This window comes from Narcine bancroftii, chromosome 9, assembly GCF_036971445.1.
Source record: "Narcine bancroftii isolate sNarBan1 chromosome 9, sNarBan1.hap1, whole genome shotgun sequence".
Classification (NCBI taxonomy): Eukaryota; Metazoa; Chordata; class Chondrichthyes; order Torpediniformes; family Narcinidae; genus Narcine; species Narcine bancroftii.
In genome coordinates this window covers 41,663,553-41,682,888 of record NC_091477.1, presented here as the reverse complement: position 1 = coordinate 41,682,888, position 19,336 = coordinate 41,663,553, and the positions used below count along the sequence as shown (strand labels likewise).

General features: G+C 40.4%; 1 long non-coding RNA gene across 1 annotated transcript in view; it reads right to left on the bottom strand.

Annotated features, from left to right (window-relative positions):
* Positions 1-252: 252 nt before the first annotated feature.
* The window catches only part of LOC138742892 (uncharacterized), a 115,326-nt gene continuing 96,242 nt past the window's right edge, over positions 253-19,336 (bottom strand). The window contains exon 5 of the long non-coding RNA XR_011344500.1: positions 253-310. This is a non-coding gene — a long non-coding RNA (uncharacterized lncRNA). The remainder of the gene's footprint in view (positions 311-19,336) is intronic.

Here is a 19,336-nt window from a genome sequence, read left to right as displayed (position 1 = left end):
TTTTTATAAATAGAATACGTTTCTAGGGTTAAACATGTCTATTGTACTTTTAAATCTAAAACATACCTTAAAATAATTCATGGGTGGCTCTGCACAGTTTTATGCAAAGTCATTGGTTTGCACCTAGATTAAACAGATTTCATCAGGTTATTTTAACTCCTAAATATAGATGGATTTGTGATTGGTCATCCAACTCTCCCTGAGCCCAATCACTTCTGGTTTTCACAGATGTCACTAACCTGATTTCTGTGACCTCCATGACCCATGTACCTCAGCTAACAAGTGGTGTCCATCTGGTGGTTGAGGCAAGCTAGAGATAGCAAAACATTATCAGTGGTGAAAGTTGTATTAATAGATATGAATAGAAAATTATCTCCTACATATCCATCATTTCTTTTTATCAACTTTGATACTGTTGATAACAACTTAAATTACTGATCTTAATTCACAGAGCAAAGCATAACAATCTAAAAATGAACTTGAATTCACCTGTTAACTACTATTTGCATCTCTCATGATGAGTCTCTTCATCTCATCATCTGACCCAATCCACTAATCTCATCTCATCTACCCATGCACTGGGTGCATCTAACTCCACCCCAGCTCTGCTTGTACGATATCTAATCAGGATGACTGTGGTCTGAAAATGTACCAAAACCAAAGATAATCCCAAACTTAAACCTACTCTTTTTCCTTCTTCTGTCTCTGAGCCAATATCCAGTCTGCTTTTGATAAAATATTAAGGTTCTTATCTTTTTTAGACTCCAAGTGCCTGAGTCCCGGTGGTTGGATGCACGGTAGAATGGATGACCATCAACAAATTTTTCCCAGCACGATTTACACTACAGGCTTCCTCCAAAAAGTTGTAGGATTCCTGCAGGATAAATCGCAGAGCAGGAATGGACTCAAAACTCCTGCATATTCCTTTTTAGACTGCCCATGTAGTGGCAAAATTCCTTGATTGTGCCATTACAATCCAAAAACCATACATGTATTGTGATCCTCTTTGGTTTAACAATAGCTTCAGTTTCTTACAGAGCCAGAGGAGCAGTGTTCCCAGAATAAAACTTAAACAACACAAACTAATCAGAGTTGAATTGATGTCTTTTCCACTGGTTTTATAGATGTATGGAGGATGTAAATAGTGGGGTTATTTTCAAATTAATGTTTTATTTTACTGCTGATGTGTACATTGATTTTTTTTTATTTATTTGTGGTAGCTGAAGGGTGTAACAAAGCTAGTCATGAAATAATTCCTAAAAGAAATAAATGCATGTTGATAGAATTTTATCTGGAATCCTTTTCAGAATCAGGATTTATTGTCATGAACAAGTCATGAAATTTAGTGTCATTGGTTCAGTCATTGATTATTCAGGAATCTAATGGCAGTGGGGAAGAAGCTGTCCCTCTGCCGCTGAGTGCTCGTCTTTAGGATCCTGTACCTTTTCCCTAATGGTAGCAGAGTGAAGAAGGGTCTTTGAGGATAGAGACTGCCTCGATAGAGTGAAGTCTGGTGCCTGTGATGTCACAGGCTGAGTTAACAACTCTCTGGAGTTTATTCTTGTCCTGAGAGTTGGAATCTCCATACCAGGCAGTGATGCAACCAGCCAGAATGCTCTGCATTTTACACCTGTAGAAATTTATGAGAGGCTTCAGTGCCATACTGAACCGCCTCAGACACCTCACAAAGTATAGCTGCTGGTGAGCCTTCTTTGTGATTGAATCAATGTGGAGGTTCCAGGACTGATCCTCAGAGATGTTGACACTCAGGAATTTGAGGTTCTTGACCGTCTCCACTACTAAGCCCTCGTTGAGGACTGGGTCGTGTTCCTCTGACTTCCTCCTGATTGTGAAATGTCTTGGGATGACAAATGATAGAAAAAAAAAGATATTTTTCTTCAGAGTGCAAGGTGTATAGAGATGGAACTGCTGCCTGCCTTTAACCAGATGTGTAATGTTCTGGAATTCCTGCCAGGAAACTGATAGGTCATCCCAAGGAATCTTAGAGCCCTGAACCAGGGATGTGTGAAGATAAATGTCACGATTTTTTACCACTGCATCTCAGTTTCCTGCTAAACAGGTATGTCTGTTGCTGCCATTCGGAAATACCATGGACTAGAACATGGCAGGAAATTCAATGTTAGCATAGAGCTGCATGAGATTGGGGGAGCACGTGCATTTTGTCTGAGGTCCCTCAGCAATGATACTTTTATCAAGCATATCAAAGACATTCTGTAATGACACTTACAGAACAGGTCAGTAGATCAGTTGTCATGGCATGGGAGTGATATATCAAGAGGGCTTGTTTCATCCTAGACACAGGAATACAGAAATCATGGTACCATACAGTGGGATTGCTGTACTGTTAGAGGTGCTGCCTTTCCATTTTTTCACATGAATGTTAAAATACCATGGCACTTTTATCAATGGGAGAAGAGGAACTATCCTATATGCTCACAAATGTATCATTCTCTGAACCTACACCATTATTTGGATGTATTTCTATATTTGTGTTTCTGGAAGATTGCTGTGTACAGCCTTTCCACTATTAAACATTGACTATGCTTTAAACATACGTAATTGACTGTAAAATGTCTTGGGATGACAAAAGATAGAAAAAATATTCTTTTACTATGTTTTCAGAGTGTAAGGTGTATGAAGATGGAGCTGCTCCCTACCTTTAACCAGATGTGTAGGGTTCTGGAAACCTTGCCGGGATACTGATAGGTCATCCCAAGGAGTCTCAGCAGCTCAGAACCAGGGATGTGTGCAGATAAATATCATGATTTTTTTTACAACATTTCACCCAAAAAAGTCTGTGCAAACTCACAAAACAATCCCAACTAAAATTCCGTGTAACCTATTCTCTTAGATGTAAGATTCAGCATTTTTAAATTTAAAAGAAAATGACCTCCATCTGCTCACCTGCAGTTTTGGACAGTGGCTTTAGCAGACTGCAATGCAGATTTCTATGGCAGCACAAAGTGCATTTTAATTGTCTGGGCTCAAATTGTGAGTATCATGGCTTTTGATATCACTGTTTAAAAGGACTTCTGGCTTATCACTTCAGCCCATTATTCTGTTCTCTAATGTCCCAGGAGATGTACTTGTGTTGGTTGAAAGCAAATGGATTAATGAATTACAAACTTTCTGTGCTTTCCCACCCTGTAAGGTAGCCAAAGCAGCGATAGCCTAGAGGCCATCCTGCTTGAACCAGAGCAGCTCTAGGCCTCTCCACACCTCTTTTCCTCCCCACAATAAAGTCTCCTGCTATGTTAACTCTTGGATGAGCAATAATTTATTCCAACAAGAGGAATAAATTAGGAAAGAGGAAAGTTGTGCATTAGGATTGTTGTGGTGACATTTTGTGAGGGAACTTGAATAGGGTCAGAACAACCTTATTCAATAACTGAAGATCTTGGAAGCAGGACAGGTTCAAAGGGTTACACTTTCTCCTGTAATTGAGATATGAAAAACTTGAAAGAGAATAAATAAAATATAAATTAAATTCTGAGAGAAACATTGCAGAATTATGTACAAAAGCTATTTTATATACAAATAGCTGCCTTCACTTTAATTTCCAAAGCAAATATTTCCCAAGTTGGCTTGCAGGAAGAAAGCAAAGAGAAGTAGTGGAAAGAAAGTATTCTGACTGGAGGTCGGTGACTAGTGAAGTGAAGCAAGGATCTGTTCTGGGACTCCTGCTCCTTGTGATTTTTATAAATAACCTGGATGGAGGTGAAGGATGGGGCATTAAGTTAACGGATGACACAAAGGTTGGAAGAGTTGTGGATGGAGCTGAAGGTTGTCAAAGGTTGCAAGAGGATATAGACAGACAATAGACAATAGGAGCTGGAGTAGGCCCTTCGGCCCGTAGATCCAGCACCGCCATTTTACAGATCATGGCTGATCACTACTATCAGTACCCCTTTCCAGCCTTATCCCCATAACCCTTAACTCCTTTGACAGGATGCAGAGTTGGGCAGAAAAGTGGCAGATGGAGTTCAATCCAAATAAGTGTGAAGTGATGCATTTTGGAAGGACTAACCAGAAGGCTGAGTACAGAATTAATGGTTAGTTGCTTAAGAGTATGGATGAACAGAGGGACCTTAGGGTTTAAGATAGTTAAGAAGGCCAATGAGATGCTGGGCTTCATTAATAGGGAGACTGAGTTCAGGAGTAGTGAGGTCATGTTGCAACTCGACAAATCTCTGGTGAGACCACACTCAGAATATTGTGTTTAGTTCTGGTCACCTTATTATAGGAAGGATATGGAAGCTATGGAGAGGGTGCGGAGGAGATTTACCAGAATGTTGCCTGAATTGGAAAATAAGTTTTATGAGGCAAGGTTAGCAGAGATGGGACTTTTCTCTTTGGTGCATAGAAGGATGAGAGGAGACTTAATAGATGACTACAAGATTTTGAGAGGCATAGATAGGGTGGACAGCCAAAGCTAGTTTCCCTGGGCAGGAATGGCAAACACCAGAGGACATATGCATAAAGTTAGGGGAAGTAAATTTAGGGGAGACAACAGGGGTAAGTTTTTTTTACACATAGAGTTATGGGTTCCTAAAATACCTTGCCAGGGATGGTGGTGGAGGCTGAAACATTAGGGGCTTTTAAGAGACCCTTAGACAGGCAAATGGATGAAGTAAAAATACAGTGTAAGGTGGGTTTAGTACTTTTGAAAAGGAATGTATGGGTCTGCACAACATTGAGGGCCAAAGAACCTGTACTGTGCTGTAGTGTTCTATGTTAAGTGGAATGAGGTCATGCTCTTCCTGTGTCACCATTAGTACTCTTGAATGATAAAAAATATGAAAGAGCCCCGACAATGGGTCTGTGCTGAAGTATGTGAGAATTCTAAGGATTTATTGATGAAAGGCATTAGGTGCAATGCCATATTTCTCAATGGAATCAGGCCAGCATTAGATTAGTGAAAATGTGCTTACGAAAACTCGTGAGAAAGTAGTGGCTCTGAGGTGCTTTCTTCACAATACCATGCATAAGTTGGGCCCAGATAAGGTCCTCCGAGATAGTGACTCCCAGGAATTTAAATTTGCTTCACTTCCCACCTCTGATCGCCCAATGATCACTAGATCGTACACCTCTGGTTTTTCCTTCCTAAAGGTGCACAATCAGCACCTTGGTTTTGGTGACATTGATTCATTTTGCCAAGTATCCCTCCTGTATGTTGACTCATCGCACCTTTATTGAAATTTATCGATGGTGTTATTGTTGTACTGAGCCACACATTTGTAGGTGCAAAGTGAGTAGAGCAGGGGGCTAAGTATTCAGCCCTACTTATCTCTCCTTAGATGTTTCCTGCTAGTCTGGATATTTTCAGCTTTTTTTTCAGAGATTTGGCAACTACATTCGTTTTCTAGGTTTGGGAGTGCAAGACAGGTGGGGGCGGGGGGGAAGAAGAAGGGTGGGGTCCTGTGAGGACAGATTAAGCATAGACACTCTATCCTTTTGAGAATTCTCAAGAATAAAAAGCTATTTTATGAAATGGACATATTTATTCCAGATCTTAAAAGGATAGTTGGAAACATATTTCCGCTATCTCGGGTATACATAATCCAAATGTCACAGTCTCAAAATAACACATTGGCTATTTACTGAGAAGTAATTACTACACTCAGAGGGAGGTCAACGTTTGGAAGGATCTACCCAAGAGGGCTGTAGAGGCTCAATCATGATTGTTTAGATGTTAAGAAAATTCAATATATTATTGTACTAAAAGATCAGTCACAGACATATCAAATGCTAGAGAAAGGGTTCTCTCCTTTTGTTTCCTAAGTTCTTATGTTATCACATCCACCTTCAGAAAACAACACAAGCTTTCACATGCCAAGTATGGTTTTTGAAACCCTTGTGTTCATGTATGTGTATCTGTCCAACATTCAGAGGAAAGGTGTGGATAAGGATGGTAATCTAAAGCATCTTGCAGCTCACTGTGTATGTTTCAATCCTTTAGAGGAATTCTTTGAACTTGAAGTTAGTGCCAGCAGAATTCTTGGCTGGTTCCTGATGTTCTCTCCATCTCAGTGAATGTGTGTGTGTATGTGTCATTGACACAAGAAGGCATGGAACACAATTTCAAAACCCTACAAATTAAAATACAAACATTTCCATTGTGTTTCGTGGATTCAACTTAAAACTCATTTTTCTAACGCATACTTATAATTTTCTTCTCATCTCATAGTTTATACTTTTTTTAACAACCATTGTATTTTCCTCAACTTGTTCTGTATACTTTACAATAACTTTGATTGAAATGTGCCTTCTTATCCTGAGGCACTTATTACAATTCATTTTACATTGAATAATGTCAGTGGGATGCAGCAATGTTTGCATTTTCAAAAAAGGTCTCGGCACATATAAAATTTCAAACAATTTGCAATTGATAGCACATTATGAGAAAGTTATAAATAATATGAGCTTTGGAAAAATCTGCCTTGCTTCCTGCATGAATGCATTTATGCTGTTACTATAACCAATTAGATACAACTTATTATTTTACATCTTTCTTACATTCCAGTGTAAACCCTCTGTAGAGCGTGTCGAAAGAACCAAAGACTTGTTGATCCAAACCAAGGCTTCTATTAACTAAAAGACTGGAGCATATCACATGTAGGCCAACCAGTCCAGAATGACCTGGTCTGGCTAGGAGCAATCCTTTAAGACCTGCCAGTAGGTGTGGCTACACTCTCAGTCAATCACAGTCATCCTACACTACAATCTGTACGTATACACATTGGTGATAGAATCTGTACTATCACACCTTCCATGTGAAGCATTGATTTGGTTTTGAACTGTGAGACACGTTGAGTGACATCAAATAATCGGCAACCTGTATTTTGATGCCTTTTGCACATCCAAGGCCAATAGAAGACATGGGCAATTCATTGAGCAGCAGGCCTTAAACGAAGATTTTCCTTACCAGTGCATCTTAGTCTTTCCCAGTGCTTGAACAAGGTGCCTCCTTTGCAACTCCATTTTAGCTATCGAACTAGGCTTGCTAATAATCTCCCTTGCATTTGGCATATGAATTAGGACAGCATGTTTTTTGTCATGGTAAAGCTGGGCCTATGGGCCTATTTCCATACTGCAAGACTCTTTGACTATGACCACCTTGCAGTCCGCAAGACTGACTCTGAGCTTTTAGTTGACAAATAACTTTAATTCTCCATAGTTCTCCATTTCTGTAGAGCCTTAATTAAACGCTTTTTGTAGAACTTTGTATGGCACCCCAACAAAAAAAAAGTTTTCAATGGTATGATACAATCCTGTATCATACGCAGATTGTGGAAAGTGTTTGCTCTATTGATGGGCTCCAGTCAAGGGAGGGGGGGATTTGTTCCTGACTCTGATAGTTGCATTTGTATTGACATCAATTCCAGATCGAGAACCTAAATTGTTGTGGATAGAACCAATCAATTTAAGCTAGAAGATGGAAGTTAGAAGTTTCCTGACTTTTTAATCGAGTGAAGCACAAATGTCTGTAGACGCTGTGATTGTCGTAAAAACACAGACCTGCTTGAGTTCCTCCAGCATTTCTGTGTTTTAATTTTTAATCCTTCATATTTATTTGCTGTCTGAAATGGAAGAAATCAGATCTCTGGGCACAGTTTATTCAATTACTATGGCTTGGCGTAACATCTTATTTATCTGCCTTGGATGAAATAGGTGTAATACAATTTTATTCAGAGACTTGAGAAGAGCACAAACGTGCTTTAAATAACTTCCAATCAATGGCCGGTAGACACAATAGTCCTCGGGTGATTCTGAGGTAAGATGGGAAAACCAGGGTTAATATTGGGGTGGGGGGGCGGAGCCAAAGGAGAGGCCAGCCATCTACACACAGTCAGTGAATTCGTATTCACTGCAATAGGAAAATAAAGTTTATGTATGTTGCATGCTTTAATGGTTTTCCCCATACTTCCAGTACATTTGTTAATATCTGTTGCTTTAATTTTAAATGAACAGACGAAGCAGGCATCTAATAAAAGGGTTGGCAATGGATGGGTGTTGATCTGGGAATTATCATTTGGAGGGTCATCGGAGAGTTAATGCTTCTGATTTTAACCTCCTGTGCCTGATCAGTAAAGAGAGACCAACTGCTTCAGGAACAAGTTTATTTTATGGACTTTGGGATACATAGGCAGATAGGATAGACAATGGAATGCAAATGGGGTAATTCAGACTGACATTACTTCAACAGTAAGAAATGTATTCAAAGCCTGGGGCTGAAAAAGTCAAAGCCTAGTGTAGGAAGACCACAAGAGGGCTGAGGATACAGGTTTGAGATATTTTGTTTTATTTCTAGACAGGAAATTCAAAATTCAAGGTTCCTTTATTTTCATGTAATAGTGCACAATATTTAGTATCACATGAAATTGCCTTGTGCCTGTTGTCAGGCAGAGTCACCATGAGTGTCGCAAAGCACCCCTTACAGTAAGAAAGAGAAGGAAAAGAGAGTCCCTACAGAGTCACTCCAGTATTTCCACAGCCTCTGCAGCTTCAAAGTCTCCTGTTCAATCTGTCGGCAACCGGAGCTCCAGATCCAATCCTCTGATACAATCAGGATGCCTTCAGGAGCCCTGCTTGCCCTAAGCACCTTCTTGAATCCCAATTCTTCTACTGTTTCCCATAAGCCAGACTCCAGTAAATGACCGCTTGTGGGGGTTCCCCGGCCGCAAGCCTACCTCAGCCTGTGCAGGTCCCTCAGCCGCTGAGCCCCTTGCTGCTTCACTGCCATGGTCACCTTCCCTGTAGGGTCATTTCCTCTGCTTCTCCTTTTCAACGTGGGACATTTCTCCACAATTTTGGTGCCCTGCACCAGGCCACTGCTCTCCAGAGTCTGCAACCCCTCATGGCCTCTGCCAAGCAAAAGTGCCACCATCTGCGGTTGCAGAATTTTACTTACAAATACTGTTGGCTCTTGTAACAGACCATTTAAAACCTGTACAGAGCTGTACAGAGCTGTCAGTATTAGGACTGTGTAATTGAACTCTTCAGAGCAGCGCTCTGTGTCCGCTCCCCACTCCCATAGGTCTGCACCAGCGACATCGCTGCCATTACAGCAGCTCTGGGAGCACTGCCCCTTCAGTTCCCACAAAGAAGTGTTGGGTCAAATTTACTCTAAAGATCAGTGGCCCTGCCTACTGCCTCCCTCCCATCGTTTTAATTGCATCCCGAGTCTCCTTCCCTAAACATCTTAATGCTGGGAACCTTTCTCATGTGTCCTTCATCCTTCCCTCACTCTAGCCCTACTCCTCAGCAGTTCTGTTGTAAGCTTGTATTATGACTTCAAGACATGTTAAGACAATGGACTCTCAGGATGGGCACACAGATGCAATTAAAAAGGCCCATATATAGAAATTATAAACAAAAATATATTTGATGTTTAATTAATTTACATTTTTGTCCAGCTCGAACATTCTTGAACCTTAAAATATCTGCATTTAATCATACACGCCTGCTGCTTTTCAAGAATAAGTATATCATTTCAGGTGTGAGTCAGCCAATGTCCAATCAATGCATCTACCTGTCCAATGATCTGCTGAAAGACTTCTTAGCCCTTCCGTGCTTCTAATCCATCTGAATGCTCTTTATGCCACCATTGTCACCTTCCCTTCATATCACACTTCAGCACCTGTTGACTTTGTCCACTCTCTCCACCTGACCCCTTTGGTTTTCTCCCCCTTTGTCTGGCTTCTGCCAATCTAGTGCGTCAATTCATCATTTTTCCCCTCTTCCTGATTCACCAATCCCACATGGGCTCCTGTCCTCCATCTTTCTCAACCTGTCCACTTTACGCTCGCTCCTCTTCTCCACATTTCTAGTCTGAACTAATGGTTTTGACCCAAAATATCGATAGTTCCTTTTAATCCTACTGATGCTGCTTGACCAGATTGTGTTACACTACAGATTCCACTATCTGTACTCCCCTTGTGTGTCTCCAATCAATTCGAGATGGCCATTTTCATTTAGGTTCCTCTACCATGCAGGTATTTCCTTTAGCTAAATTAGTGACTGCCAATTCATGAAAGGTTTTCTATGTAAAAGTTTACCCAACCTACAAAGCTGCTGTTGACTGTGAACCATATGGCATCAAATTAAATCCTATCTTCAGGTATGTGTTCCAGTCCTGAAGAAAAAAAAAAGAAAATCATGGGAGTGTTCCCATATTTTGCAACAAATATTTAAATGTCAAACAGGCCGCTACTTATTTTTTTTAGTAGCGCATGACTTCAACTGCAGTAAGCCCTTTGGTACAAGAATAACAGATATGAAAGGAATTTCATTTTAATGGACAGATGTTCAGTTTGCTGGATTACAGACTTTTTAACAGCACTGGTTGATAACTGTTTTGAATGTCTTGATCCATCTGCCTGGAGGGATTGTTGTCTACCTTTTTTGCTTCAGTTTGCGTGAGATGCAATCAATCGTGATAGGTGAAATGAGTACTTTCATTCCCTTTTACGTGTCCCAGGTTTTATTGCAACTTTGCTTCCAGGTGGTTATACTAGCTAAGTTGTAAGTAATCTAAATTGAATTCTTCGGTCTTCACAATCTTTAACCATATAACAATTACAGTATGGAAACAGGCCATATCGGCCCTTCTAGTCCGCGCCGACTTAAGTGAAACTCCACTAGTTCCACCTACCTGCTCCTTGCCCATAACCCTCCAACCCCCTTACATCCATGTACTCATCCAACCCCCTTACATCCATGTACTCATCCAACCCCCTCACATCCATGTACTCATCCAGCCCCCTCACATTATCATACTCTCATATCAAGAAGCCTTTACCGCAACCTTGATTAGACAATTAATGATTCAACAATAACTACTTTGGAATCCTGAAGGATATCATACATGAAAGTCATCAATTAAATTCACCAGACATACAGGGTATTGTGTATTGCTGTGGTTTCAGTTACCTGCCAGAATCTCCAACTTCATATTTAATGTCATAGATTCAGAGCCATTGTGTTGTACAGCAAAGAAGTGGGGTAGTCAGCCCACTGCACCCATTCCAATCTTGTTGCTCACCTGCACTAGAGTGAAACACAAAAGTCTGCACTAATCCCATGTCTCCATATCGTTCCATTTCTTGCTTGTTGGGATGTCTCCTAAATCTAGTTATTATTCCTTTCTCTCATCTTAAACCAATATATTCTCACTATGCCTCTTGCAATTTAAGATACTTTAAGATAATTTAAGATCAGGTCACCCCTCAGCCTTCTCTGCCCCATCCTATCCAATCTCCCCCAATAATTAAGTCCTCTGAGCCAGGCAATGTACTGATGAATCTATAATCTTTATGTGGTTCTAGTTTGCAAAGGTCATGTCCAGTCATATATATTCCTCAACTGGTATGTTACTTCTGTGTGAATGAAGGTATGGGGGGGGGGGGGGGCGGGGGGCATTACTAACATTTATATTACAATTATTTTCTTAGAGATGACAAAAAAAGTGAAACATGAGGAATAAGTTAGTTAGGTGAAAAATTCTCACAAATTGTTGATCATAGTAGCATATGGAGCGACTCACCAGGATAAACGGACCTGAATCGTTGGTTAGACATCTTTACCTCCAATGGATGCTGCAAGATCTGCTGGGTTCTTCCAGCAATTTTGTGTTTTTACAACAATCACAGCATCTTCTGACTTTGGTGCTTCACTGTCCTCTGATTACATAGATTTTTTTCACCTAAATTTGCACATTACAAGCAATAATTGCAGAATAATAGTTAGTGGGCTGGATTATTAGGGTGGCTAATAATAGTGTTCATGGAGATATATTCTTGAACATGATAGCCCTGGTCCACATAATGCAATAAGGTAAAATAACATGCTGTAAGGTCAAATTCTACACTTCTAGAAAAGCATTGCATCAAAAGAATGTAGATAATTCTGTTAACAATGAGGAGTCAATAATTGCAGAAATGCGGAAGACTAATAGAAGCATGGTTTATATCATGTGCTTTACTATCTCTGAAGGACTGAATTGCAAAACTGGTGATTAATTCTACATTGCACTGTTTCTTGGAACATTTTCCCTTCAAAATCAATTTTTAATTTGCAAATCATTTACCGTGTCTTAACCTTTTTAATGCACTGTTATGTTTATATTGTGGACATGGCTTTAATTTTTCCATGTAATATTCAGTTATGCATCTTTCCAAAGTGGAGATAGGAATATTTCATTTTCTCCACAACAAAGCTGACTCGCTGTTTATTATTTTCCTGGTTATTATCAGTAGCTCCCTTTATTTTTGGTCAAGGTGGGTTAATATATTTTCTTTTGGTTATTAATGTGATTGAATGAGGAAAAAATATACTGTTTGACACGCAAACAGCTTTTAAGATTTATCTATGGGTGACCACTGAAATACAGTAAATTGTGTGTCTATGAAGTGGCACTGCCTGACCGCCTTATTGAACTACATTGATCTGTGCACATAATGAGTCAATTAAATACGATTAAAAAGTGGTTTTCAAACTTTTTCTTTCCATTCACCACCTTAAGTAATCCTTTACTAATCGCAGAGCACCTATGGCATAGGAATTAATTAAGGCGGCATGTAAGTGGAAAGAAAAAGTTTGAAAACCCCTGGTATATGTGAATAGTTTGGGCCCAGTGATCAGAGATGGAGCGAGTGAGTATAAGTTCTTGACAGTCACTTTCTTGGAGGATCTTTCCTGGATCCAACACACTAAAGGCATCATGAAGAAAGCTCGTCAGTGCCTCTACTTCCTCAGGCGTTTGCAAAGGTTTAGTATGACACCAGAAACCCTGGCAAATTTCTACAGATGCATGGTGTGCTGACTGGCTGAATCATGGTTTGGTATGGGGACCCCTTAGCATAAATCCCTGCCAAAGGTAGTGGGACAGAGCCCAGGACATCACAGGGAAAACCCTCCCCACTATCATGAACATCTACAGGGAACATTGCCATCAGAGAGCAGTAGCATTCATCAAGGATCCACACACTTTGTTCTCGCTGCTGCCATCAGGAAAGAGGTATAAGTGCCACAAGACTCGCACCACCAGGTTCAGGAACAGCTGCTAACTCTCCACCATCAGACTCCTCAACAACAAACTCAATCAGAGACTCCTTTCAGGACTCTTACTTGTGAACTTTATTGATTTTTTTTTAGTTCCCTGCATTGCACAGTTGGTTTTTTTACATTTGTATATGTTTACAATTCTTTATTTGTTTACATGTATGCAATGTGTACAGGTTTATGTTGCACTACCAATAAGTGGTAATTCGGACTCACCTGCAGAAAAAAAGAATCTCCGGGTGACATGTATTCTGATGATAATGCCATCAATCTCCAGATAATTATGGATAAGGATAGATCTGGTCCCCAGGTTAAGATTCTAAATTGGTGAAAGGCCATTTTTGAGGAAATGAGAAAGGCACTAGAAAGCATGAATTGGGAAAGGTTGTTTTCTGACTACAATGGGGTATCTAAGTGGGAGGACTTTGAAGGTGAAATTTTGAGAGTATAGAATTTGTATGTTAAAGTCAAAGTTCACAGGCATAAGGATCCTTGGTTTTCAAAAGATATTTGGAATCTGGTTAAGAAGAAGAGAGAGGTATGCAGCAGGTGTTGGCAACAAAGAGCACATGAGGTACTTAAGGAGTATAAAAATGCAAAAAAAACCAAGAAATTAGGAGGGGTAAAAGAAGGTGCGAAGTTGCTTTGGCAATCAAGGTGAAGGAAAATCCTCAGGGCTTCTACAGGTATATTAAGAGCAAAGGACAGTAAGGGACAAAATTAGTCTTCTTAAAGATCAGAGTGGTCGGCTGTTTCCAATTTTTAAAATTAAATTTAGACATACAACACCGAAGCAGACCATTTTGGCCCTCAAATCCGTACATCCCAATTAACCTACAACCCCCGATACGTTTCAAACAGTGGGAGGAGGAAACCGGAGCCCCTGGAGAAAACCAACAAAGGAGAACGTACAAACTCCTTACAGACAGCGTGGAATTTGAACCCAAGTATGAATCACTGGTGCTGTAAAGGCACGGCACTGACTGCTACGCCAATCATGCCTTTGGAGCCAAAAGAGATGGGGAAACCCTAAATGGATTTTTTTGCATCTGTATTTATTCAGGAAACAGGGTCCATGAAAGTGAGGCAAACAAGCAGTGAGGTCATGAAACATGCACCGATTAAAGGAGAGGAGGTGCTTTCTGCCTTAAATCTAATGAGAATGGATAAATCGCTTGTGCCTGTCAAAATATTCCTGCAAACCTTGAAGGAAGTTAGTCTAGAAATTGTAGGGGACCTAGCAGATATATTTAACATGCCCTAAACCATGGATGAGGATCTGGAAGATTGGAGAGTAGCTCATATTCAGAATCAGAATTTATTGTCATGAACAAGTCAAGAAATTAATTATTTTGCAGCAGTATCATGGAGCAAACATTCACATAAACCACCTTAAAAAATAAATAACTATAAAAATACTGCATGAAAAGTCAAAGTAAGACAGTGTCTTTGGTTCATTGATCATCAAAAATCTGATGGCAGCAGGGAAGAAGCTGTCCTTGTGCTGCTGAGTGCTAGTCTTCAGGCTCCTGTACCATTTTCCTGATGGTAGCAGAGTGAAGAGGGCAAGGCCTAGGTGGTGGGGGTCTTTGCGGACAGAGGCTGCTTTCTTAAGACACTGCTTCTTGTAGATGTCCTCAATGGAATGGACTGGTGTCCGCGATGTTGCAGGCCGAGTTAACAAACCTTTGGACTTGTCCTGAGCATTGGCACCTCCAGAGCAGTCCGTGATACAACCAGCCAGTATGCTTTCCATGGTTCACCTGTAGAAGTTTTCAAGAGTCTTCATTAATATACAAAATCTCTTCAAACATCTCATAAAGAATAGCTGCTGGTGAGCCTTCTTCATGATTGCAGGGACATGGAGCCCTAGGGCAGATCTTCAGAGATAATGACACCCAGGAATTTGAAGTTCTTAACCCTCTCCACTACTGAGCTCTTGATGAGGACTGGTTTGTGTTCTCCTGACTTCCACATGAAGTCCACAATCATCTCCTTGGTTTTGTTAATGTTGAGCACAAGGTTGTTGCTGTGTCACCATTCAATGAGCTGATCTATCTCCCACCTGTACACTTACTTGTTCCTGTTTGTGATTCTGCCAACGACCATGAAGTCTGGCCACACAGCCATAGGAGTGTAATGAGTAGAGCAGTGGGCTAATCTCTGAGGTGCACCTGTGTTGATCAATGAGGAGAAGACATTGTTTCCAATTCATACTGACTGTAGTCTTCTGAGGAGGAAATTAAGGATCCCGTTGCAGAAGAATATGCAGAGATCCAGGGTTTGGAACTTACTGACCAACACTGAGGGAATAATGGTGTTGAATGATATTATTCTGTTGTTTAAAAAAAGACTCAAAAATTAATATGGGAAATGATAGGCTGGTGAGCCTGATGTCAGTAGTGGGTAAATTATTGTAAGGTGTTCTACGAGATCAGATATACAAGGATATGGGTAAAAGGGGACTGATTAGGGATAGTCAACATGGCTTTGTGCACGGTAGGAGATCTTTGAGGAAAGTTGATGAAGAAAAGGCCATGAATGTTGTCTCCATGGATTTTAGTATGGCATTTGACAAGATTCCAAATGAGAGGTTAGTCAGGAAGGTTCAGTCTCTCTGTTCTTGGTGAGGTAGTAAATTGGATTAGATATTTGCTTTTCAGAAGCTAAGAGTGCATCACTGGAGGCCTGTGACTAGAGCTGTGCCTCAGGGATCAATGCTGATCCCTTGTTTGTCATCTATATCAATGATCTGGATGATAATGTGGTTAAATTGATCAGCAAATTTGCAGATGGCACAAAGAATGGAAGTGTAGTGAACAGCGAGGAAGGCTTTCAAAGCTTGAAGAGGAATCTAGGCCAGCTATAAAAATGGGCTCCAAAATGGAGGAGAGAATTTAATGCAGACAAGTGGGAGGAGTTGAACTTTGGAAGGACAAACCAAGGTAGGATGTACACAGTAAATGGTAGGGCACTGAGGAGTGTGGCAGAACAGAGAGATCTGGGATTGCAGATACAAAATTCCTTGCAAGTGCTGTCACTTTCAGGGTTGTAATAGCCTTCATAAATCAAAGTATTGAGGATAGGAGTTGAGATTTTATGCTAAAATTGGATAAGACATTGGTGAGGCCAAATTTAGAGTATTTTGTTCAGTTTTTGTCACTTATTCACAGGAAAGATATCAATAAAATTGAAAGGGTGCAGAGAAGATTTTCAAGGATGTTGCCAGGATTTGAAGAACTGAGTTTTACAGGGAAGGTTAAACAGGTTAGGATTTTATTCCCTGGAGTGTAGAAGAATGAGATCAGATTTGATAGAGGTATACAAAATTATGATGGGTATAGAATGAGTAAATGCAAGCAGGCTTTTTCCACTGAGGTTAGGAGCAATAAAAAACTAGAGGACACAGGTTAAGGGTGAAGGGGAAGAAGTTTAAAGGAATCATGAGAGAGAACATTTTCATGCGGAGTGGTAAGAGTATGGAACAAGCTTCCAACTGAATAGGCAAATGCAAGCTATATTTTGACATTTAAGAAAAATTTGGAAAGGTACGTGGATGGGAGGGGTATGGAGTACGATGGAGTGGGTGCAGGTCAGTGTGACTAGGCATGGACAAGAAGGGCCAAAGGGCCTGTTTCTGTGCCATGGTGCTGTGATTCTAAATGAATCGATATTACTCCCTGCTGATTCCTTCTGTCAAAATTATTGCTAAAGAAAATATGGTAAACAAACAACATTTAGATAAAACTATTTTTATCTTGTGTTGTCCAAAATATTTTCAATTTTCCTTTCATTTATTAAAGATGCCAAAAAATCAGTTTGAACCTCTGTAAACAACTCATCCACTTGAGAGCAATTGATGTAGTTAGGCTCCAAATTTTATCTTCCGAAGAACCAATATTTTCCAATAGCAACCACTGATTTTGACATGAGTTTGAAGGGCAGTAGATAACAGAACTCCAGCAAATGAACTGCATCAATTGCATCCAAATAGTTCGTGCATTTGAGCTGATTAACATTTTACTGGCTGTGATATGGAAAAGGCAATTTTGCTTCATAAAAACATATTTCATTCCATATTTTGAAGGCAGAAGTAATTTGAAACAACAGTTCCTTATAAAAATCTATTGAATAATGAACAACTAAAAGTGTTACAAGTCAATAATTCAAATTAACTGGGTTCTCATTGATAATCATGAAATACAAGAACAAACCTAAATGCATTACGATGAACTGTTCCCAAAATTCACTATCCATACATATTTATTCTTTATAATCTCTACTGAATATTTTATACCATTATTTTGTCCATTGTTGGCACAAACTCGAAAGTTGGATATCAGAGATGATTAAGGAATCATCGACATGAAAATAGATGACAGCAGTTACAAGTTTAATTCCATTGAATGGTTTCTTTATAATGGATTAACCAAGCATGTAGTGAAGGTTATTTTCTCATTGGGCAAAGCTTATATTCTAGGGTTGAACGATATTCCAATTGCTAACTAATTTTTGGGTTCAAGATTAATTTGCTAAACAAGGCAATTATTTATTTTTTTGTAGAGAAGGAGAATTCAGACCTCAGCTGTTGTTAAGGGCTGACTGTCATATTTCCATATATTCTCACTCAACATATGGGGAGATCATTTGGCTCATCAAGTTGATACTGGCTCTCAGAGTTTTTGCATTGGTGACCCTTTCCTTCCCTGTATCTCTCACATGTCTGTCAATTCCCACCTGATTTGCATAGAGTTACAGAATTATACAGTATGGCACCAGGCCCTTCAGCCCACTGTGTCCATGATACCTATTTATACCAATATTGCCCTCCACATCCACCTTAATACCTCTGAAATTCTACCACTCACCAAGGTCAGGATCAAACTGGAGCTGCACAATAACAACAAGAAACTGCCACTGTGACAGCCATGATAAATCCTGCATCTTCCTTGAGGGCTTGACAGGCCTCACAATGTTAGAAAATAGGCATAATTTCAATGGGATGAGAGTTCCATCCACTTACACATCACAATTGGCCTATTTAAGGCCCCAATATACTATTCCAATGCCTTCCCTCTTGAATGAAATGGGGGTTCTAGGCTAGCTAGAGTATCTTTACCATTTTCAACTCAGTATACCACCTTATCCAATCACCAAGAGAATTTTACATTTCTGATAAATTATTTTCTTTTAATACTTGACAATGACTAAAGTTATTATTTTTCTAGATGGTAAAAATGTTTGATTATTTTACTCTTCATTATCATTTTAAAAAGTGTTTACATCTGATTTCCAGCATGGGGTTTTAGTTGCAATTAATATACAGTGTCCACACAAATCCTTCTGAAAAACCTTACCATAACCACCTCGAGAAATTGCAATTCAAATTCTTTCTTTCTTCTTTGGCTTGGCTTCGCGGACGAAGATTTATGGAGGGGGGTAAAAAGTCCACGTCAGCTGCAGGCTCGTTTGTGGCTGACAAGTCCGATGCGGGACAGGCAGACACGGTTGCAGCGGCTGCAGGGGAAAATTGGTGGGTTGGGGTTGGGTGTTGGGTTTTTCCTCCTTTGCCTTTTGTCAGTGAGGTGGGCTCTGCGGTCTTCTTCAAAGGAGGTTGCTGCCCGCCAAACTGTGAGGCGCCAAGATGCACGGTTTGAGGCGATATCAGCCCACTGGCGGTGGTCAATGTGGCAGGCACCAAGAGATTTCTTTAGGCAGTCCTTGGACCTTTTCTTTGGTGCACCTCTGTCACGGTGGCCAGTGGAGAGCTCGCCATATAACACGATCTTGGGAAGGCGATGGTCCTCCATTCTGGAGACGTGACCCATCCAGCGCAGCTGGATCTTCAGCAGCGTGGACTCGATGCTGTCGACCTCTGCCATCTCGAGTACCTCGACGTTAGGGGTGTGAGCGCTCCAATGGATGTTGAGGATGGAGCGGAGACAACGCTGGTGGAAGCGTTCTAGGAGCCGTAGGTGGTGCCGGTAGAGGACCCATGATTCGGAGCCGAACAGGAGTGTGGGTATGACAACGGCTCTGTATACGCTTATCTTTGTGAGGTTTTTCAGTTGGTTGTTTTTCCAGACTCTTTTGTGTAGTCTTCCAAAGGCGCTATTTGCCTTGGCGAGTCTGTTGTCTATCTCATTGTCGATCCTTGCATCTGATGAAATGGTGCAGCCGAGATAGGTAAACTGGTTGACCGTTTTGAGTTTTGTGTGCCCGATGGAGATGTGGGGGGGCTGATACGCAATTT